Source organism: Myotis yumanensis, unplaced genomic scaffold (genome assembly GCF_028538775.1).
Source record: "Myotis yumanensis isolate MYYU_CA2020_CCGP unplaced genomic scaffold, mMyoYum1.0.hap1 SCAF_14, whole genome shotgun sequence".
Classification (NCBI taxonomy): Eukaryota; Metazoa; Chordata; class Mammalia; order Chiroptera; family Vespertilionidae; genus Myotis; species Myotis yumanensis.
The window spans coordinates 34,138,827-34,154,455 of NW_027223765.1; the positions used below are offsets into that span (position 1 = coordinate 34,138,827).

Here is a 15,629-nt window from a genome sequence, read left to right on the forward strand (position 1 = left end):
AATCTGTGGCAGTTCCTAAGTCTTTTTTTTTTTTTTTTTTAACAGCTTATTGAGGTATAAGTGATATACGAAATACTGCATATATGTAATGTACAGTTCTTCTGTCTTCACTTGTCTTTTATGCTCCTGACTGTTAAAGAATGCTGGTCAGTCCTGGCTGGCGTGGCTCAGTAGTTGAGCATCAACCTATAAACCAGGAGGTCATGGTTCAGATTCCCAGTCAGGGCACATGCTCAATCCCCAGTGTGGGTCCTGCAGGAGTCATCCAATCGATGATTCTCTCTCATCATTTATGTTTCTAGCTCTCTCTCCCTCTCCCTTCCTCTCTGAAATCAATAAAAAAATATATTTTTAACTTTTTTTGAAAAAAGAAAAAAGAATGCTAGTCAGGTATTTTACAGAATGTCTTTCCATTTAGGTTTGTCTAAGGTTTTTCTCATGATTCAGTTGAGGTTATGGATTTTTAAAAAATATGTTCTTATTGATATCAGAAAGGAAAGGAGAGGGAGAGAGAGATAGAAACATCAATGATGAGAGAAGCATTGATTGGCTGCCTCCTGCATACCACCTACTCAGGATCAAGTCTACAACCTGGGCACGTACCCTTTGACCAGAATCGAACCTGGGACCCTTCACTCCGCAGACTGATGCTCTATCCACTGAGTCAAACCAGCTAGGAAGAGGTTATGGATTTTTTTTAGAAGAATAACAAAGGCATGATGTGCCCTCTTCAGGGGGTATGAGCTCAATATATCTTATTACTGCAATATTAACCTTAATCACTTGGTTAAGGTGGTGTCTGCCAGGATTCCCCCTGTAAAGACACTATTTTTCCCTTTGTAGTTAATAAATATTTGGGGGGGAGATACTTTGAGGTTATGCACATACTCGGTTTCACCTTATACTTTAATCAATTTTAGTATTCATCTTGCCTGCGCAATTATTACTGCGGTTCTTTAGTGGCAATTTTCTATTTCCCTTATTCCTTTTATGTTTATTAATTTAAATTCCTCTGTAAGGAAAAGTTCTCTTTCCATTTCTTTATTTATTCAGCATTTATTTATATCAGTATGGAATCATGAATATATATATTTTATATGGGAGAGCTATAATCTAATTCTATGATTATTTATTTTATTGTTCAAATTATTCCAGCTTTGACCTTTGGGAGCTGGAACTTGAGTATTGGATATTGGATACTTTCTTCTTTGTGACCAGGAACCATGGTTGCATGGCCTATAGGGAACCAGGCAAAATATTTTAATTTTTATCTTTATTTAATTATAAGTATCACAGGAATCTAAAATAATATACTTATACTTGAGACTTATTTCTAAGGATATGAGTTATTTCTCAACTTCTATGTCACTTTCTTATCTTTGTTTTGTCTTAGACAATAAATTTCTGTGCTCTCCCTCAATTGACTGGTAAATTATAAAGTAGAAAGTATTCTGATAGTCAAAATAAAAGCTCTCTAAGAAATTTTACAACAAAATACTGTGAAGACTTTTCATGTTATTAAAAAAAGGTATTCTTTAGATCATTTAATATAAGAAATTCTGAGTTTACTTACTGTTAAAGGGTGACTCTTGTTTGAGAAAATGGCCTTCTTGTATATCTGTGGTTTAGAATTGGCTCTTTTCAAATCTAAACAATTAAAAAGAAAGAAGATTTTAAATATACACACAATATTCAACTTTTTTAGACAACCAGGTTGCCAAAGTATACAAGTACAAATAAATTTATTTTTTTCTGTTGGATTTCATTCTGAATGTTTGCTTTCCCTGAGCTTGGTTTTGTATCCTTTATAAGTAACCAACAGCTACTGACTCATAAATCATGCAGGGCTGTAGAATCTTTCCGTAGAGACATATATTAGATTCACTTCATCTACTTTCTGAGTTCTATCATTAATCATGAGCTAAGGTCCCGTATCTCATCCAACTTTTACATCATATTAATAATGACACTTACCTTATTGTATAGACTTAAGAAAACTTTATCTTAAAAGAATTAATAACCTCAAAGGATAGATGTTTGATAAAAGTTATACACAGAAAAGATATTTATTAAAATATTATCTCATTCTAGATGGCACATGGCTGTTAAGCCTAAGGGAAAGTACAGTGATGCATCACAACCACTTAGGAATAATAGATGCAGCACAATCCACGTGAAGCTGATTTTAAAAAGGAAGACTCAGAGAGCGCGTTATCTGAGTAGAAGTGCTGAAGGTCTTAGGATACATATCCTTGGCTCTTATGAAGGGTTCAGGGATCTTAGAATAGTTGTACATTCCCTAAAGACAAAACAGCATCTACTGCCAAAAGCCTTATCATCAGGGCCTTAATAGACCCAATATCCAGATTCAATTTTCTGCATAGTCGAACCTACAAAAAATTATAATTTTTTCTTTTAAAATTCTGCACCTTTCCAATTGGAATTTGCAAAACTATGCAGTTATTCATGTAAGACATAAAAGTAGTGGGTCATGAATATAAAATCTTTCCCCTTTTTGTATTTCTAATATGAAAGGATGGAAACTATAGCCACTATACTTTGTTTGATTATTTGTTTCTCCAACATTGCTTAGTACTTTTGTTTGGAAATGGAAAACCTCTTAATGTAGACTCAACATCAATAATAAGGTAACAATTTGTTTTCAGAATGGGACATATTCTTTTATAAAGAGCTAATTTGCCAGTGTTTTAGACCTACATGTTTTGTTTTCTAACTAACTGCTTACCTGTATCATGGCAATTTATATAAGTACTCTCTAATTTGTTGTCAAAACAAAAGCAGTATCCACACCAAAACTCTTCATGATATATAACATGTATAAAACATGAGAAACAAATTTAGAATGGATTACGACTTTGACTTTTTTTTACATGTAAGTCAACTAAAAAGGGCTTAAATATGTGAAAACAATAAGAAAAATATTAATAAAGATGATTTGAACAAAATCTCTATCTGAAAAATTAAAGAATGCTGACTCCAGGTTAAAATCATTATAATAGCTTTCCTTCAAACTTGTCTCAATTTCCCTTTGAAATACATATGAATTCATTAAGAAGTAATGAAACTAAAGAAGGAAGAAAGTAAAGATTTTTGGGAACTTCTATTTCTAGCTTGTAGCCCTAAGAGTTGAATCAAACAGAAAACTGGCCAGCTCCTGTGACTTTCAGAGGCAGGCAGAATTCTATAACCTTTCCCAAAACTCTCTCCAACAACTAAGATCTATAATTTCCTTTCTGTATCCATTCAGTATCGTATTGTACCATAGAAGGTATAGTTTCCAGACATAAATTTTATTTTATATATATTATATCATATTTATATACATTTTACTTCAAATACATTTTATTTTATAAATATAAACTTTATTTATAATATTCATATTAATAAATTATAGGTATATGTGTTAAATTGTAATTAAAAAGTTATATAATTATTAATATAAAGTATATTAATATTTCTTACATTATTTTATAAATAAATATACTAAAATACTATAAAATTATACTATGATATATAGCATTAATTTTAATATAGGGCAGAAACAAGATCCATTCTGGAGGCAATAAATATCAAGGACTATAGTCTTTCCATGTCCTCCCTCTGGCCAATTCAGATTGGCTTATATTCATTAGATTATAAATTAATCTACTCACCCCTGTAAATCAGAGAATGAGGCTGTGAAGATAGCAGACAAGCCCCTCACATTTCAACAGAACCCACATAAGGTAGGGGCTCTTCATATCTACTCATCCAACTTTTTAATATCTGAATAAGATTTTTACCAGAATTTAAGCAGGTAATAATACAGCAAAAGGGCAATTTACTCAGACTAGTTTGTCCAAAATGGTATAAATGGTAAAGTTGATGTAAGACATTTTTTAGAAAATTAACAATGGAAACAACTGAAAACTTATCAAAGAATTACTTCCCCCCAAAAGCTCTGGGCCTAGATAATTTTATAGATTTTTTCCCCAAAATTTTAAGGAAGAGATAATTTTCTTGCTATATAAACTGTTTGAGTAAAAAAAAAAATATATAGTGACCAAATTAATTTTTCAAAAGTAGTATAATATTGATATTAAAAACAAGAACAAAGAGAAAAATACTAATACCATGTATTAAGCTAATATTATAAATAAAATGCTAATCAACAAATTCAACAGTATACTAAAAGAATAAATCACCATAATCAAGTTACATTTATCTCAGAAAGGCAAAGACAACTTAATATTAGAAAACCTATTAAAATAATGGTCAGAGCACTAGTCAAATTTTAAAAAGAAAACATGATTATCTCAAAAATGCAAAATAACCCTTGAATTCAACATCCATTCTTGATACTATTTCTTTAAAAAATCTAAGAAACTTTAATAACAAGAATATTTGTTTCAAACTTAATTGTGAAATACTATAGCAGCATTTCCCCAAATGTGTTCTATAGATAACTAGTTTCTTAAGATTTTCCCAACAAAAAAGCTTCCACCATAAAATATATTTGCATATGTTGTTCATCTTTGGAGATTAATAAAGTACATTAATATTGTATATAGACTGTAGGCCCTAAATTAAAAACATACACAGTATCAACAATAACAATCTGCTTAACTGTTTAACTCACTCCTTCTCAAACTTATTTGAGCATTTGTTTCTTCACTTTCCATTATTTCATTCCTCAACCCACTTTACTATGATTTGTCACTTATCTTTTTACTGAAAGTCAAGCAAAAGTAACGTGTTAGCTCCTTCTTGCTAAAGCCATTTAACTTTTCTTGATTTTCATTCTATTTATCCAGTGGTGCACTGGTAAAGGTTCAACAACGGCTTTCCTTGTAGGGCAGTGGTTCCCAACCTTGGCTGCACATTAGAATCACCTGGGAATCTTTTTAAAATCCTGATTTCTGGGCCTCATCCTCTGGAAATTCTGTTTCTTTATTATGGGGTGGGGTTACAACATTAGTAACAAAGAAACAGAATTTCCGGAGGATGAGGCCCAGAAATCAGGATTTTAAAAAGATTCCCAGGTGATTCTAATGTGCAGCCAAGGTTGAGAACCACTGTTGTAGGGAAAAACACTCTGATTTATAGTGTTTGCCAATATCTGTGGTGTAAACGCTCCCACCAGGATTGATTTCAGGTTACCAATGTAATGTCACTGAGAACAGAATGGGGAAGAGCTGTAGTAGCACACAACAGTATACAGTACCTACACAATACAGATACAATCAACATGAACACCTCAAAAGTGTAAAATAATTAGGAAGTGATGCAATTGGTGTGTTCATTACTTCTGTTTTTAAGACCACTTGTTAAATTGCAAGTATATACCATTTAATTTTTAATAATGGCTGTGGCTAACAATCAGCTCACAAAAATCCTGAAAATTTCACAATTGACTTCTACAAGCCAGTCTGAGCTGGCTCCTGCCTCTGCAGCATTTGACATTTCGACCATCCTCTACTATTAAAACTATCTCCTCCCTTTGCTTCCCAGAGACCAGTTTCTCTGAATTCTTACCCTACCACAGAACTGCTATTTTTGTCTGTTCTCTTGGTACCACTTCTTTCTGAGACCTTCTATTTTATGTGTTCTGCAAGTTCCTTCTTGGTCTCACTGTCACCCATAAACACTTGACAGTAGCTCCCAAACTTTCTTCTCTAATCACAACTCTTCTCTCAAGAGTTCTAAATCTGTTTTTCCATGTTTCTTTTGAACACCCCTGTGTGAGGTTCTTCAGGAACCTCAAACTCAACATCACCCAAACTGACTTCTCCCTCTGAAGAAGTAAAGAAACATAATTCAACACATAATTGGAGCACTTCTTGTTCCCTGCAAGATTAAAAGAAATTCCGTTCTCTACTTGTCTTTTAAAGTACAATAAAGGAGATTCAATTTATATCCACAACCAACCCTTCCTTCATCTCCTTTCTCCAAATATTTTCCCCCTTCCCTTCAATTTTTTTTTTCATACACCGTTCTCTCCAAAGTATCTCCTTCATTAAAGCCTTCCCAACTAAATACTTTACCATTCTCAGCCCAGTAATTTCATAATCTCTCCTTCTTCTCCTTCCTCCCCAGCACTTTATTATATATATCAACTTAAATCTCTTCCAGCTTTTCATGTCCAGTCCCTTTCCACTCATTCACAAATACTTTGTCACAAAAATCTAGGAGCTGACCTGGTAAGACCAACTTTCTAAAGGGAAGGGAGGGAAAGGGAAGAGGGTGTTATATTGTCAAATGAAAAGTCTCTTTGGTAAACTGGGGAAATTGTAAGAATATGAATACTCCTAAATGACTAATTTTTATCTCATCAAATGAAATACATGGATCTACTACTTCCCTCCCTTCCCCCAAATTACTGACTGATTCCATTAGAGGCCAGACTCAATTACAGCCTTCCCTAGATTTTTTATAATGCCCATACAAAATTTGCTATTAAATGAACTCTATATCCTGGGATGACAAAATAAAATTACTTCATTTTAGTTTAAGAGTAATTTAAGAGAGTTAGAAAAATAGAAATAAAGAATCTCCTAACGGTGGTTGATTTTAAGTGGTGGTGGAGTTACTCAATATAAATTGAACATTTGGTGATCTAATATTATCAAGTTGCTCATCACTTATAAGACACATAAACAGATTTGCAGTGAACCAGAACAACTAAAAATTTAGATATAATTCATGGTTATACCTGAATATGGTAATTCTTGTGTAGATATATAATTGTTAAGTGTGCAATGGTGGTGGTGAGGTGTAGACATCTCATTCTCTGTCAAGTTAAATACTGGACAATTAGGTTCTTGCTAAAGAGTGCAAGATAGGGTGCTTGTCAACTTATTTTTTATTTCTGTGCTTGTTTCTTCATCTGCAAAACAGAGATAACAGTGTATATCTTACATGATTGTTGGAAGAACAAAATGAGATAATGTATGTAATGTGCTTAAAATAGATCTTAATACAGGATAAGTGCTCAATAAATATTAACTATTACTATTAATAGCTAGATTACTTTTTTGATGCTTGAGATAATTAAAAATGAGTCCTTTAGAAGGATAGTAAAATGATATTTTGGCTAAGACTACAGGGTAGACTGAATTAAATGAAAACATTCTCTAAATATGAAATTGTATAGTTACATTTATAAATCGATCATAAACTAAGTTATCCTGATTAATGTTACTCTAAAAAGTCATGATAGCTATTTAGGATTAGCAAGTAGAATGGGCTTGCAGATTTGAAATAAGAAGCAACAATTATTTGTTGAGCATCTGACATTTGTTAGCAGTGTTCTAGGCACTGGGGATAAAGAATTAATGTAATGGACAAATATTCCAGCTCTTGTGTAACTGCATATATAAAGATGCAATTAGATGCTAAAGGATCATGTAATATATTTTCTGTTTAGAAAAAAAAAAGAAATTAAAGTTGCTAAAGAGAATTAGGAGTTAATTCAATAAGACATTATGCTTTACAAGGATTCATTAATTAAGGTCTATTGATTCCCTTCTCCTAACTTAAAGATTAGGGATTCAATAATTTGTAAAAAAAAAAAAATCAATCAACATCATTTATGTTAAAACTAATTTTATTTAGTCTCAGAAAGAGCAGCATAAACTTTTTTTCACATTAAATTTAGAATAAAAACCTCCCTAATGTAGTGTGTGTGTGTGTGTGTGTGTGTGTGTGTGGCTAATATGCAAATTGTCCCCTCGGGAGTTTGACCAGAGACCGGGAGTTAGATCGATCACTATGATGTGCGCTGACCAGCAGGGGGTGGCAGGGAATGAAGGAAGGCCCCAGCCGGCCCTGATCACCGGCCATGCCTAGAGACACTACCTGTGCACGAATTTTGTGTGCACCGGGCTTCTAGTGGTGATTATAATTCATAACACTGTATTGTATAACTTAAATTTGCTAAGAGAGTTGAACTTAAATGTTCTCTCACACACACAAAAAAATACATGAGGTGATTGGATGTGTTAATTAACTAGATGGAGGGAATCTTATATTATATATATATAAATAATCATCATCATATATGTTAAATATCTTACAATTTTATATGTCAATTATATCTCAACAAAGAAAAATAACCTTACTTCATCATTCGATTAGCATACAGAAATATATTTCACCTCCATATTATAGTTAGAGACCTAACTGAAGAAAGAGATGCTGGGAATTGGGAAACAAAAACGAAGAGAGTCATTGCAGGGAGAGAAACAGAGACAAAAAAAGTAAACAAAGAAAAGAGACTTGAATATGGGAAACATCAGGCATGAAGAAAAAGGTGAGGAAGGGAGAGAATAAGAACCAAAGCTAGGCGACATTCCAGAGCCTCCTACATCCCTGGTGATAGGCTACGCCCATGGACCTCCTTGCCCACCCCCTCCCTCTAGAACAACATAAATTCTACCCGCTGTAAAAATAAAATTGAGGCTTGATCAGAAAAAAAAAAAAAAAAAAAAAGAACCAAAGCTAGAGCAAAATATAGGGGTACGGGGGGAAGGAGGGGAGAAGAAAAGAAGGAAGAAAGTAGAAAGGAGAGGAGAGGCTCAGAAATTCAGATTAGTCAGAGTTAATAACTTTTGATATTTAAGCTTACCTATTCACTTTGGATATAAGCATCAGAAAGGGTCATTAGTATTTTAAATATTGTGCAGAAATTAATAAGCCACCAAAATTATTTAGCCAATAAATCATGTGTAATTGGTAATTACACATACATGTTACTTTCAGGAAGCCATCTTTGCTTTTCTCTAAACTCACATTTTCCCTACTTCTGTGCCTCTGCTCATACTATTTGTCCATTTGAAAGGCTTTGTCCACCATCACTCCACATTCAATGAACAATAATCAATAAGTATTTATTTAGTACCTATTATATACCAAATACTGTTCTAGGCACAATTCAAAATTTTACATATATTCTAATAAAAAGTATAAGCTGTTTTAAAAACACATAATTAAAATGGACTATTTTAACAAAATATTCTACCAAACTTAAAATGAAATTGTTTATTCTTTAGCTAACCTTTTTCTTCATCTGGTACCACAAGCACTTAAATAATTCTTATGAAAATAATGTACCTTATTTAAGAATTCCCCAAAATACAGCGAGGATATTCCTATGAGTCTAAGTCCTCCAGATCCTCCAGAGTGCAATTAATCTGTCATAATTCTATCTGCTAAATGTTGACAATAGTTTAAAGCCTGTAATAACTAAGTGAAATAAGTTGGATAATAAAAGTTATTTGAACTTTCATTGACATAAAAATGGAATCACAAGGACATTCCCAAAATGTGTAGTCATGCCTAGTCTTGATCAACCATGACATTACATCACAGGAGTAAGAACAAATGACTTTAGGATCAGCAGCATGACTGTGATTTACGTAACTCACTTCTGCAGAAATTTGCATTACTCGTGAAAAATATCACATGGAAGAGGAACTACAAATATTAAAACTGCAAATAAATGATGGCTGAGAAGGCATTAAAGAATAGTACTTTCTTGTAAAAGAACTGTGGAACTAACTGTACAGATATGTTTAAAATAGAATTTGCATCACATTTAGGGAAATGTAACTTGTAGTTCAGAGAGGAAGGGAGAGGGAGAGAGAGAAAGAAACATCAATGATGAGAGCTAATCATTGATCGACTGCCTCCTGCACGCCCCCAAGTGGGGATTGAGCCCGCAACCCAGGCATATGCCCTTGACCGGAAATCAAATCTGGGACCCTTCAGTCCACAGGCTGACGCTCTATCCACTGAGCCAAACTGGCCAGGGCTACTATAAAGGTTTTTAAACGCTTATCCTCAAATCTAGAGTTGCCTTGTGTCAAGTCAGCAACTAGGAGTTTATGAGCAACATCAGTCCATAGACCATAGTTGGAGTGTCACTCACTGCTTTTTTCATGTCTCACATTTTCCTCCTTCTTCATTCCTAGGCCTTCCTCATACTTATGTCCAGATTTTGTGATAGCCTCCTAACTGCTTTCTCTGCTCACTACTGCCAGATTAATCTTCTGACAAAATAATCTTACTCCTCTTCTCAAGACCTGGAATCTTATCACTCCTTTTAAGATAATATCCACACTGCTTTGCCTGCATTCCAGATCCTTTGTCATGTTAACAAAAAATCTCTATCTCCAAATATATTTCTCACTAACTCACATACATGCATTCTCCACGTCAAATGGGTTGATCTCTGCAAAATTCCTCCTCCAAATCCATGCTTATTCTAAGGCTTTGTTTTCTTACACTGGACATTCTTTTCCCCTCTTTAGCTATCTCAAGCTCTGAATTTTATTTTTTGAGGTAAAATTCACAGAACATAAAATTCAGTTTTAAAAACATACAAGTGGGTGGCATTTAGTATATTCTTAGAGCTGTGCAACCAACACCTCTATCTAGTTCCAAAACATTTTAATCACCTCAAAAGGGAAATCCTGTACCCATTAAGCAGTCATTCCGCCTCCCTTTTCCCCAGGTCCTGGCAACTACTAATCTGCTTTCTATCTCTTTAGATTTATCTATTCTGGATATTTCATATGAATGGAATTGTACTTTGATTCCCTTCTTTGTTTATTTTTCTGTATATTTTTTAGCTGTTTGTTGTTTTGTTTTGTTTTTCCTCATAAGGTTACTCTGTCAATCCCTGAACTTTTGAAGTCAAATTCAACTCTTCCCTTCTCTACAAGGTTTTTCCTGTATATATTCTATTCTCCATGCCACACTGATCTTACCATTCTCTGAATTTTTGTAGCATTTGTTTTCTGCCTTACTAATTTTAGTCAGTAATCGTATACTGCTTTGAATTATTGGTTACAACAATTAAATTTACTCTTTCTTATTCGTGTAGGTTATAAAATCCTAGTTCTAGGAGCTTTGGTATCTCCCTTTGTGCCTAGAACCTACTTGAACATGTGTGCAATTCACGGTCATATATAAATGAATAATAAATTAAGGGAATTAAAGTCTGTATCATCAATGAGAGCTTCAAAGTTGTTTCAGTTTTTTATACTTCCTTCTATCATGTTCTATCCGCCCCACCACTTTGCTTCTTTCTCTTGGTATTGTGTCTACCAGGGCAATTTTCAACCTTTTTCATATCATGGCACACATAACTATGAAAATTCTGTGGCACACCAAAGAATACATTATATTTTTTGCAGACCTAAGAAAAGTAGGTATAATTTTGATCGATTTAAAAAATAATAATAATAGTAATTGCCTACCCTTTTTGCTCCAAAGTGACTTTTTAAAAAATCAGGTGCCTATACTTATATATAAAGATTTCTGGTACCAAGAATTAACTAGTCAGATGCAACCTTATTCTGCAATGTGACCAGTAAGATGCAACTCTATTATATGACCTATATATTTATGGTTCAAGACAGGGCATTCAGACCAGACAGCTATTGCTGTGTTCACTGTTGTCATTTTCTGTTTGATAATCTGGAAAAAGAGGCCAGTGCCCCTAACTAAAAAGTCAGGTATTGCATGTTTTAAAAATTCTTGCTTCATACCAGTGTGCCACTTGCAGCACACCAACACACGAGTTGAAAATCACTGTCGTAGCAGGATATAAACAGGTGTGGCTGCAGGGGGATAATGGCAGGTGCCCAAGGGTGGAGAAGGTACAAATTCCCTGCATTGATCTTTTGTTAATAGACTCCTACCTTGGTCCTACATCCACAGACGAAGGCCTACTAAATGTGAGTGTTCGGAGATGTCACAGGTCACATTAAAAAAAGGTTTATTTGCTTCACTTTTATATGTAAACCAATGTCTTGGTATTCTGACTTGAAGGTGCTCATAAACCCATCTCTACCTTGTAAAAGGAGATTAACTGTTAAATAATTATGATGATAATACTTGTAATTCATGTATGAAATAGCTGATCAATTACATTTTTTATATATCATGACAAATTAATAGGCCAAAACTTGATAGTGTTTTATCTAACACTTAACAAAAAGTTTGAAAGGGAACTAGTTTTATTTGATGCATGAGTACTAAGTGTAAATAACATTTCATATTGTACATTACTGTGAACTTTTCTCCAGCAGTAACATTAAATAGAATTCGTTACAGTTCCCATTGGAAGCCTCCAAATAAGAATGTAAAACAGTGCTCTGGCCCTTAGGCCATTTAAAACCTGTTCTTCTGACCAGAACACCTAAACGTTTTAACACAGAATGCTGAAGTCTATAATTAACATTTTTTCCCTTTCATATGCCATTTTGCCTCTTTAGAATAGCAAAATGTAAACGTATTTTAACATTAATTTCATATCATTATGTATCATAAAAATGCTACATAAAATAGAAATTAACATTTTAAAGAGTAATTTAGGAAATTCCCTAAAAAGTGGAGAATAGTAGCACTGAGTATCTCTTACAAGTGATACTGAAAAAAGCAAAAGTCCTCAAAATTGTAAATCAAGTTAAAAATATTTACAAAGTATTTATAATGCATCCATCCCCTGTGTTATATAGACTGTGAATTCGGGAAGGTATGTAGTACATATACAACATTCATTCCTATCTGTTAAGAATAAACAATTTTTATTGGTATACAGAACTTGTACATAAAAATTGTAAGATATGACAGCAAAGAAAATGTGTAATATCCACATTAGGTTACATTTCAGAGTTGATCTGTCTTCTGTTTTACTTCAGTTAAGGTTAAAATTAGATTGTATTTTCTGAGTTTAAAAGCTGGTGGCCAGGGTAAATATTTCACACACATGTTGTATGACAAAGGAAATCAACCTGACATTTAAAAACTAAATGTGCAATAGTAAAAACATAATAATTTTGTGTACATATGGTGCTTTGTTAGGATCAAAGAGTATTCCAGCAGGCATAGTGGAATACACAGCATGAATCCTGTGAATGGCCTAAAGACACAGCCATGCCAACATGCTGAGTTCAATCACTTACTTATCTTGTCACCTTTTACAGAGCTATGGTTATTTGCCTACCTAGTGCTAGGTGCTGGTTCACCTACCCAGCGTTGTGTAGTCTCAATTCTGAAAAGCACCTGTCTCACTATCTGTAAGGCCATGTTTCCAGGTGGGCAGATATTGTTTCTTATATGAAGATATTTGGTGCTGAGAAGTGAGTGGTCATTCAATAAATGCATATGGAGTTTGTGGTATTGAATTCACTGTGATAAAATTTACAAAATTTGAAAGTTTTGGTTATATCTGCACTGAGCTGCATTCTAATATTCCATGTCACTCTATGTATGAAAATCAATTCCATTTTACTTCATATAAGTCCCTTCAAAATTTATTTTACTTATCTTTCCCCCCAAAAGTTTCATGTTCAGAGTTTATTCTAAGAGGTCAATAAGATAGCTTCTGTAAATTTAAAATCAGAACGGAAATGGTAATTAGATAATTTGATTGTAAATATAGAAGTTGGAAATTGCTATAAAATTAATTTGACCAAAGGAGGGTCATTTGAAATAGGATCTTGGTCTCCTTTTATTCAAATATTATATTCTAAACATGGATAAGTTCTTAATAGGCCAACCTCCCAGGTCCCCTCCCCTCCGCCAGCCCAGCCTGATTGGCCCCCCATTGGGGCAGGCTGGCCAGACCCCACCCATGCACAAATTCGTGTACTGGGTCTCTAGTTATATATAATATACAATACATAACACATACATATAACCCAGAATAGTAAGAAGAGATTGATGTAGCTGGCTTGGCTCAGTGGATAGAGTGTCAGACTGCAGACTGAAGGGTTCCGGGTTCAATTCTGGTCAAGGGCATATGCCCCAGTTGAGGGCTCAATTCCCAGTGAGGGGCAAGCAGGAGGCAGCCAATCAATGATTCTCTGTCATCATTGATGTTTCTATCTCTTTCTCTCCCTCTCCCTTTCTCTCTGAAATCAATACAAATATATTTAAATAATAATAATAAGAGATCTAGAAAAAATAAGGACACAGGTTTTCCCCTATGGCAGACATAATTCAAAATTAGTCACTTAACTCCATGTTAGCCTAAGCAATGCTGCCTAGACACAAGGCCTGGGCCAGACTGTGGCCTCCTTTTAGTTATCATCTTTCCCACTAATGTTGTTAAATCTAGATAATAATAATCATAAACTCCTGGAGAGATATAATTTGTCTGTCTTCTTCATTGCTTTATCTTCCTTCTCTAAAATAACTTTTGGCACAAAATAGAAGCTCAATAAATATTTCGTGAATAAATAAATCTTCATTAAAAAGGATCTTCTTAGACTTGCTCATATCAAGTCTGTGTTACCCACAAACAAATTCTAAGAGCTATAAACTGAATTTGTTAGTTTGGGTTTGCCTTGAGCTGTATTAAGGATTAAATCATCAGAAATGGGGGAGGCATCCCGGCTGGTGTGGCTCAGTGTTTGAGCTGCGACCTATGAACCAGGAAGTCAGGGTTCCCAGTCAGGGCACATGCCTAGGTTGTGGGCTCAATCCTCAGCGGGGGGCATGCAGGAGGCAGCCAATCAATGATTCTATCTCATCATTGATGTTTCTATCTCTCTCTCCCTCTTCCTTCTTTTTAGAAATCAATAAAAATAGATTTTTTTTTAAAAAAAGAAGAAATGTGGGAGGCAGAAAAAAGAGAGAATTAGTATCCCTAATATAAAATTTCTAAAAAGCTTTAGAACTTTGTTTTCATTTAGATAGTTTAAAGTCATCGGGCTGATACAAGTTTTTTTTTTAAATCCCAAATAAAGTGACAAGAAAAATGTAACCTGGGTCAAAGGCAAACCACTTTATTTTTCCTTTGGGATTTCTAAAACAATGCAACAAGGAAAAAAAAGGAAAAATTAATTAATTCAAAGGCTATTTCTGCATGTGCTATACACATGTGTGCATTTGTGTAGATATTATATATATATATGTGTGTATATATATATACATATACACACACATATATATAGATATATAGAACATTTCAAATCCCTAACAGCTAATAAAGCAACTTTTTTCTTAAAATAATAATTTTGGGAAAAGCATAGTATATATACGTACTTTTCTTAAAAAATTTAAATGAGGGTGACTTTAAAAAATAATTGGAAACTGTTTTTAAAAAGGTGTTTGTCACTGTCTAATTATATGAAAGAGAACACAGACCCAAAGAAATCAATGAAATCAAACCCTATGGATGGCTGAACAAAACTAAGAGCCTGTAACAGAGATGAGATATTTTTCTCTCCCAGATAGAGGCTGGTATAGCAAAGAGTAAATATGTGACATAAATTATGAAATAAAATTGGGTATAACAGAACAGAATCATGCAGTGCCTTACATTATCTTCAATGGCTTTAAAGGAATAAAATATCTAGAGGATTTTTAATGTTTAAGTTATTCTTTGCCTAGATTTTTACTGATCAGGGTCATAGACACAAAAAAAGTTATAAGTATGTTTTTAATTATAGAAGTAATTTTACATTATTGGCTAAACTTTGGAAAAGAGAAATATATAGAAACAACAACAAAAGACTTCCATAACCTCACTCTTTTAACACGTTAAGCGCCCAGTCAGTCACCGGTGGCTGACACTATACTTTCCGTCCAGAAGACAAAACAGGCTGGGCACTTAA

At 33.8% G+C, this 15,629-nt stretch overlaps 1 protein-coding gene across 2 annotated transcripts in view; it reads right to left on the reverse strand.

The window, feature by feature from the left end:
- PPARG (peroxisome proliferator activated receptor gamma) overlaps positions 1–15,629 on the reverse strand; it is a 130,979-nt gene that overhangs the window by 106,429 nt on the left and 8,921 nt on the right. For both annotated transcript variants that reach the window (XM_070433614.1, XM_070433613.1), the window contains exon 2: positions 1,574–1,647. The gene's annotated coding sequence lies outside the window, so the exon portion shown is untranslated. The remainder of the gene's footprint in view (positions 1–1,573; positions 1,648–15,629) is intronic.